The sequence below is a fragment of the Silene latifolia genome, chromosome X (assembly GCF_048544455.1).
Source record: "Silene latifolia isolate original U9 population chromosome X, ASM4854445v1, whole genome shotgun sequence".
NCBI classification, from domain to species: Eukaryota; Viridiplantae; Streptophyta; class Magnoliopsida; order Caryophyllales; family Caryophyllaceae; genus Silene; species Silene latifolia.
In genome coordinates, this window is record NC_133537.1 from 221,413,659 (window position 1) to 221,422,187 (window position 8,529).

The 8,529-nt window shown below is 43.2% G+C and overlaps 1 long non-coding RNA gene across 1 annotated transcript; it reads left to right on the forward strand.

The window, feature by feature from the left end:
* Window positions 1-5,153: 5,153 nt before the first annotated feature.
* LOC141621715 (uncharacterized) lies at window positions 5,154-7,075 on the forward strand. Its single transcript, XR_012532607.1, has 3 exons — window positions 5,154-5,301; window positions 5,393-5,465; window positions 6,965-7,075. It is a non-coding gene; the product is annotated as an uncharacterized LOC141621715 (long non-coding RNA).
* Window positions 7,076-8,529: the final 1,454 nt, after the last annotated feature.

Below are 8,529 nucleotides of genomic sequence, written 5' to 3' on the forward strand. Positions count from 1 at the left end.
TCGTGGGATATCTTTTCCCCAATAAATAGACTTGTGTTGTAAACTTAACTTTAACTATCTAAACTTATCTATCGTGTTGGTGATACCTCGCGTTGGACTTCACTAGAAGCCTTAAAAGTTTAAAAAAAATCTCGTGTTTCCGCCACGATTTACTAGTTATATTTAGTTGCCTCAACGAGGGGTGTCACAGTTGGTATCAGAGCTTATATTGCTCCCGACGCACACACGTGTACCCCAACTTAAAATTCTTACTTGACCTTGAATAATGAATGAGAGATGGGTAGAATTAAGGACCTAAGTTAGTAGCCTTTTTGTGTATGTTTTGTGATAGGTTCTAACTTGTTTGCTCTTGTGCAAAAAGATGGTACGAGCGACCAATGTGGAAAATGCTATCATGCAAGCCCTCACTCAAGTGCTTGCTAACCAACAAAATGCTCAACCCGCTCCCCCTCCTCATGAAGCTAACCGTCAAGGAAGTTATGCATGGATTGCAAGTCAACTAGCAAGGAACAAGGCTAGGACCTATGGTGGTGAAGTGGATCCCGTTGCTCTATCGGAGTGGTTTCGTGATATGGAGAAGAACTTCTCTCTCTTTGATGCCCGAGAGGAGGACAAGGTGAGATTAGCCTCTCACTTTCTTGTGAAGGAAGCCGATAGGTGGTGGACTTTGACCGGTCCTACCGCTACTCAAGACCCCAACTTTGATTGGAGCCGCTTCAAGTCACTTGTGGAGACTCGCTTCTACCCTAAGGAGCTCAAACAACAAAGATTGAAGGAGTTCATGGACTTCAAGCAAGGGAAGCTATCAATTCAAGCCTACACCGACAAGTTTAATGAACTTGCTCATTATGCCTCCAAGTTCGTGAAAGATGAAGAGGATCGTGTCTACTTCTACAAGAACAAGTTGAATCCTAAGGTGGAAAGCATGGTGAGAAGAAGCTCAACTACCTTTGTGGAAGTTTATGATGATGCCATTTGGGCCGAAAGCTCTTTGAAGGCCATTGAAGAAGAATCCAAACCCCACTCCTCTTCTCATTCTTACCGTTCTAACTTTCATGGCAAGAGACCATTTGTGCCTTCTACTCCAAACTATGCCAACAAGAGGAGGTTTGTACCAAGGATACAAGACCATGGAGGACAAGAACCAAGAGTACAAGAACCAAGAGTTCAAGAACCAAGAGGACAAGCTCACACCTCAACTAATAGGCTTGGGAAAGACCGTAAGTGCTACCATTGTAGACAAGCCCCACACCCCGGAGTTGGATGCTTTGGCAAGCCCTTGACTTGCTTTCATTGTAAGAAGCCCGGACACCGTATGGCCGATTGCCCCGAGAAGACTGATGCTCCTACTCCAAATGCTAGGCCAAGAGGAACTATCTTTGTCATGAGTCGAGCCGAAGCCGCCGCTCATCCCGATATCATTACGGGTATGTTCTCAATTTTTGATCAACCTTGCCTCATTTTATTTGATACCGGCGCATCTTTATCTTTTATATCTTCCAAGTTCTCGGAAAAACTAGCTCTTGAGCCCATTCCTAGTGAGGAAACTTCTATATCCTTACCTTCCGGAGAAATGTTCTCTTGCTCCCTCACTTTCTCCGACATTCCTATTTCTATATCGGAAACCTTGTTTCCCGCTAACCTACTTCGTTTTTCCCTTCAGGAATTCGATGTGATTTTGGGTATGGATTGGTTGTCAAAGTATGATGCAAGATTCGAGTGTCGAGACCAAAAGATTTGCCTCAAGAGTCCGCTAGGCACTCGTGTGTCCTATAGAGGAGTCCGTTCCCAAGAAGGTGTGAAGTTGATCTCCGCTTTGAAGTTGATGAGTATGAGGAGGAAAGGTTACCAAATCTTTCTTTGTGTGGTGACTTCTACCTCCCCTTCCTCACCAAAGATTGAAGAAGTGCCCGTGGTTTGTGAGTTCGCCGATGTCTTTCCCGAAGAATTGCCCGGAATTCCTCCCGAGCGTGATGTTGATTTCTCTATCGACCTTGTACCCGGAACCGGTCCGATTTCTAAAGCCCCGTACCGTATGGCGCCAACCGAGTTGAAGGAGTTGAGGAAGCAACTTGATGAGATGATTGAGAAAGGATTCATTAGACCTAGTGCCTCACCTTGGGGTGCTCCCGTTCTCTTTGTGAAGAAGAAAGATGGATCCATGAGACTTTGCATTGATTACCGTGAGCTTAACCGTGTCACCGTCAAGAACAAGTACCCTCTACCAAGAATTGAAGATTTGTTCGATCAACTCAAAGGTGCTTCTACTTTTTCCAAGATTGATTTGAGATCCGGTTATCATCAAATTCCCGTTCGTGAGTCCGATATCCCTAAGACCGCCTTTAGCACAAGATATGGACACTTTGAGTTTAAGGTGATGCCCTTTGGTTTAACCAATGCCCCTTCTATCTTCATGGACCAAATGAACCGGACCTTTAGTGAGTTCCTAGACAAGTGTGTTGTGGTCTTCATTGACGATATCCTCATCTTTTCCAAGTCCGAAGAAGAGCATGCCGATCACCTTCGTATCATTTTGGAGATCCTCCGTCGCCAAAAGTGGTTTGCCAAATTCTCCAAGTGTGAATTTTGGTTGTCTAAGGTGTCCTTTCTAGGCCATGTTATATCTAAGGATGGTGTTATGGTAGACCCTTCGAAGATTGAAGCCGTGATTGAGTGGAAGAGTCCAACCGATGTTGGTGAGATCCGTAGTTTCTTGGGTTTGGCGGGTTATTACCGTCGCTTTGTGAAAGATTTTTCCAAGCTTGCTAGACCGATGACTCAACTTTTGAAGAAAGAGACCAAGTTTGTGTGGACCGAAGCTTGTGAAGGTGCATTCCAAGAGTTGAAGAAGAGGTTGACTACCGCTCCCGTGTTGACCTTGCCCGAGGATGGAGTTGATTTTGATGTGTTTTGCGACGCCTCTAAGATGGGCTTGGGTTGTGTTCTCATGCAAAATAGGAGAGTTGTTGCCTATGCTTCACGACAATTGAGAGCTCATGAGGTGAACTATCCCACTCATGATTTGGAATTAGCCGCCATTGTTCATGCTTTGAAGATGTGGAGACACTACCTCATTGGAGTCCATTGCTGCATCTACACCGATCATAAGAGTTTGAGGTATATCTTCACCCAAAAGGATTTGAACATGAGACAACGAAGATGGTTGGAATTGGTGAATGATTACGACGTGGAATTGTTGTATCATGAAGGGAAGGCAAATGTGGTTGCCGATGCCCTTAGTAGGAAGTCTACTCATTCCTTGAGTGCCATTCGTGTGCTCCCCGACGACCTTTGTGCCGAGTTTCGTAAGTTGAGTTTGCAACTTGTGGAGAGTGGTTTTGATTATCTTGGTGCTATGGTTGCCGAGCCCGTTCTTCACCGTGAGATTCTAGATAGCCTTGTGGACGATGCTACCTTTAAAAGTTTTCAAGCCAAGCTTTTTGAAGGGAAGGCAAAGGATTGTGAGATTGATGCTAGAGGTTACCTTCGTTACCGAGGACGCATGTACGTACCCGATGCCGTTGATTTGAGGAAGAGAGTTCTAGATGAAGCTCATCTATCCCCTTATTCGATTCACCCCGGAGGAGACAAGATGTATAAAGATTTGAAGCTTCAGTTTTGGTGGCCTAACATGAAGAGTGACATTGTGTCCTATGTTGGAAGATGTCTTACTTGTCAATAAGTGAAGATTGAGCATAAGAGACCCGGTGGTTTGCTACAACCGTTGGATGTTCCTTTATGGAAGTGGGAGTCCATTTCCATGGATTTTGTGATGGCCTTGCCCAAGACCGTTGGTGGAAAAGATGCCGTATGGGTGGTGGTGGATAGGTTGACCAAGTGTGCTAGGTTCATTCCCATCAAAGAGACTTGGAGTTTAGACCGTCTTGCTAGTGCTTATGTTGATGAGATCGTTCGTTACCATGGTGTTCCTAAGGAGATCATTTCGGATCGCGACCCGCGTTTTTGTTCGAGATTTTGGAAAGCTTTGCAAGATGCTATGGGTAGTAAGTTGTTGATGAGTACCGCTTTTCATGCCGCTACCGATGGACAATCCGAGAGGACGATTCAAACTCTAGAAGACTTGTTGCGTGCTTGTGCCCTTGACTTCCATTCTAGTTGGGAGAAGAGCTTGCCTTTGGTGGAATTTTCTTACAACAATAGTTATCACGCTTCTATCAAGATGGCCCCGTATGAAGCCCTTTATGGAAGGAAATGCCGTAGTCCGATTTGTTGGGACCAAGCGAGTGATGTTCGTGACCTAGGACCCGACAAGTTAGCCGAGACGATTGATCAAGTGAAGCTCATCCGTGAAAGAATGAAAGCCGCCCAAGATCGACAGAAATCTTATGCCGATGTTCGCCGTCGACCCTTGGAGTTTGAAGTTGGAGATAAGGTGTTCTTGAAAGTGTCCCCGATGAAAGGAGTAAAGAGGTTCGGAGTTAAAGGGAAGTTGAGTACAAAGTACATTGGACCTTATGAAGTGATAAAAAGGATTGGTGCCATGGCTTATAGATTGGATTTGCCCCCGAGTTTGGGTAAAGTTCATGATGTTTTCCACGTGTCTCAACTTAGGAAATACATTAGCGACCCTAGTCATGTGTTGCAAAATGAAATTCCCGAGCTTGAGCCTAGTCTTTCTTTTGAGGAGAGACCGATTCGTATCTTGGATAAGAAGGAGAAGAAGCTAAGGAGCAAAGTGGTGCCCTTGGTGAAAGTGTTGTGGAAGTGTGGTGATGTAGAAGAAGAGACTTGGGAGCCGGAGGCTTCCATGCGTGTCAAGTACCCTAGTTTGTTTTCTTAAGGTAATACCTTTTCGTTTCAAGTTTCGAGGGCGAAACTTTTTAAAAGGAGGGATGATTGTAACACCCCGCCCTTTCCTTATATTTTAAATAAACTTTTAAGTAATTTTTATTAAATAATTATTATTTAAAGCCTATTTTTATAAAATATCGTCATAGTCATATAACGATAATAATAGTGTAGATTCTAATAATATTATTCTCCGTCTTGAGTTATAGTAGGCTTGAGACGAAAATTCTAGTGGAAACCGACTCATTTTGAGTTATTGGGCTTATCATGACTCATGGGCCTTTTCCTTCTCTTTTCTCTACACAAAACTTCAACTAAACCCTCACAACTTCATCCTCCTCACTCCTAATTTCTGAAATTTCCCAACAACCACACCACCATTGTTGAACCATCTCCACTCAACCCTAAAATCACCATATCTCACTCAATTCTTCACCAATCTTGTTCCTTTTCGCGCCATTCTCTTCCTTTTCTCATTCCCCTTCTTTCTAAGTAAGAAAGTTGTCATCTTTTCCTTTATTTCGAAATTCTCATCTTACAAGGATGTGGATTCTTGACTTAATATCTTTATTTTTATGTTTAGGGGAGAATTTGGACGACCCGGAGGAGGATAGCTACATCATTGACGACTCAATAGAAGATTGAAGTGCAAAAAGGTAACGGTGATGGGTTACTCGACATTATGTCAATTTGTGTGTTTATATATGTTATAGTTTGTTCACATGTGTGTTAAAGTTAGATTCTTTACATGTTTTTACTTGTTTGTTGTTGATTGAGTTTTGTGTGGAATCTCTCTTGGTGGTTTGAAGGAGTTTCTAGTCTTTTGTATACATGGATGAATTAGTAAAGAATCCGTCTTATTCATGCTTAATAATTGTGCTTAATTATGTCATGAAGTTGTTAGTTTGGAATTGTTTGAATTTGAATCGAATCTTGTGTTTTAATCCCTCTTTTATGCTTGATTTCACCCTTAATACTTGTATAAAGTTGGTTGGGTAATATATGGTGCAATTGAGATGGTAATGGCTTGATAAAAAAATGATTTGGGGATGAAGGTGAATTGGTAGTGTCGCGCAAATCAGCATCTCGGCGCAGGCTGCGCACCTCGGCGCAGGCTGCGCACTCAGCCTGGACCAGTTTTCTTAAAATGGCCATAACTTCTTCGTTACTTATTTGTTTGAGGCTTATGACCTACCGTTAGAACCGTAAGAGGATAAGCTATCACCTCCAACTGGTTTCACCTCATTATCATGTATAGAACTCAAGTTATGACCGTTTGAAGTTGACCCTTGTTGTAGTCGAGTACTAAACTTGTTGTTATAGATTGGGTTTTGAGTTTCTTGTTGGGTATGCATCTTAACTTTGGTTCTAATGCTTGTGTATGATGTGTTGAGACTCTTTTATCATGGGAGTACTTGATGTTTCTTATACCTTTATACTTATGCATGCTTCACATGAATTGTTTACGTTATGTTTGTGCAATCTTTTCCACTCGTATTTGTGACCCAAGTGTGACGACTTACATTGTGTGACGACTTGACTTTCCCTATTTACCCCTTTCGGACCTTTGGTCACGAGTGTGAGCCATGTTTCCGGATTGGGTTATCTTTCCTTCTTTGGACCTTTGGTACGAGTGCGTGCCATGTTTCCGAATTAGGATATCCTTCCGCCTTTCTTCGGACCTTTGGATACGAGTGCGTGCCATGTTTCCGATTAGAGGTTACTCGACCTTTGGATACGAGTGCATGCCATGTTTCGAGTCTTGGATACGATTTGGTATCGTTTGTCGAATCGGGTGTCGCCCATCCCGAGAGTCTGGATCCAGGTTTAGACTAGGACCGTATTATGATCGTCGTCCTACCAAGAGGTTGGAGTCTTGAGGGTTGTCTTGTTTGAGTCTATACTTTGTAAATTGTCTTACGTTTGAGTCGAGTCAATATTTGACCGTTTGACCAAATTATTCCTCTCTCATTTATGCATAACTACTCTTATTGCATTTTGTATACTAATCATGATTCTCTTGTTACCGTAAGTATTTATTCTTATGCTTGTTCGTTTAATTAAATTCCTAATTACTTGTATTTTGACATTTTGTGGGGGAGAACCCGAGTTACTCCCCACCGACCGTGGCTTTCATATTTATTATGAATGACAGGTTGGTGATGAAGCTTAAGTGGGGAAGACCGTGTGAGCTAGCGAGTTCTTACCTTGGACCTTATTTAGCTATCACTTTAATAAACTCACCTACTTTTAGACTCATGTTCATTCGTGGGATATCTTTTCCCCAATAAATAGACTTGTGTTGTAAACTTAACTTTAACTATCTAAACTTATCTATCGTGTTGGTGATACCTCGCGTTGGACTTCACTAGAAGCCTTAAAAGTTTAAAAAAAATCTCGTGTTTCCGCCACGATTTACTAGTTATATTTAGTTGCCTCAACGAGGGGTGTCACAGTTGGCCTGGATCTCGACATTGTCGGCATATTGTTTGGCAAACTCAACTGCGATTTCGTCCCAAGTGGTAAGGTTTTTCGGGTCCAAGGAGTAGTACCATTGGCGAGGAATTGGCTCTAAAGAGGATGGGAAAATCCTGGTGAAAAGTTCCTGTTTGACCCCCTTAATGGCCATGTAGTCTTTGAAAGCACGGATGTGGTTGAGTGGGTCCTCCACTCCCTTGAACTTATGCACATCAGTCAGGGTGAAGTTGTCGGGTAACTGGTCCCCGACAGGTTCGAACCTTCGGTTATTTACATGGTGGATGTTGTTACCCCGGGCTAGGAGTTGTTCTTCCAAAAGTTTCAGCCTCTTCTCAGTCTCAGTCAGACGTGGGGTATTATTTTCCCCAACTTCCTTGTTTTCCAGGGCGTCGATACGGGTCTCGACGCGATCCAGGGTGACCTTAAGAGCGGTAAGTAGGCTGGCTAGCTGATCAGTTATGACATCTCTGTTGTTATCATTGTTGTTGTTGGACGAAGCTGAAGACGGGGCCATAGCTCTGAGGCAGAAAAACGGCTCACATTACAACTCAATCCGACACGGTTCCAATACTGAATGCAGACAATATAGAGGACGAGACCAAGATCGACTCAACAAGACGGGGTGACCATGTGTGGTCCCTCGGTACTGACTCGATTTATAACGTGATGGTGTTTGACCGAACCTTTGACACGAGTCCAACATGACGGCGTGACGCCATTGGACGGGTCTCGTGGTGAGACGACTCATAATTAAAGACCCATAAGTACGTTTGCTTTGACTCGATAGACACGAGGCGGAATTGGAATGGTGGACTGAAGTTTTCGAAAATAGGAATTTTCAAAAGATTCATTTGTCGCTTTAATGGGCGGCTTCCGAAGATAGAAATCTCCGCAAGTTGATCAGTTGAAAAGGGTTGTCTTAAGTTTATTTGCAATAGACGGTTTGAGTTTGAGTCGGCTCGGAAAACGGTGTGTTGCTTCCCAAGACGGTTTTGAAATTCAAAATTGTATGTTTTGAAAATCGAGTTTGAAATGTTTGAAGAGGTCTCGGGGACGGTGCATGGTCCTCGGGATCCCGAAAGTGTCTCGAGAAAAAGGTGTGTGCTTTTCTCGGGTTTGAAAGAGCCATTGTTGGCGCGAAACGGGTTAAAATTCGTGTCTAGACGCGGTGATTATAACGGCGTAAAAAGGTGTTTTGAAATGGTTATACAAAACCGGGTTTGAAAATCGTCATTACGACGG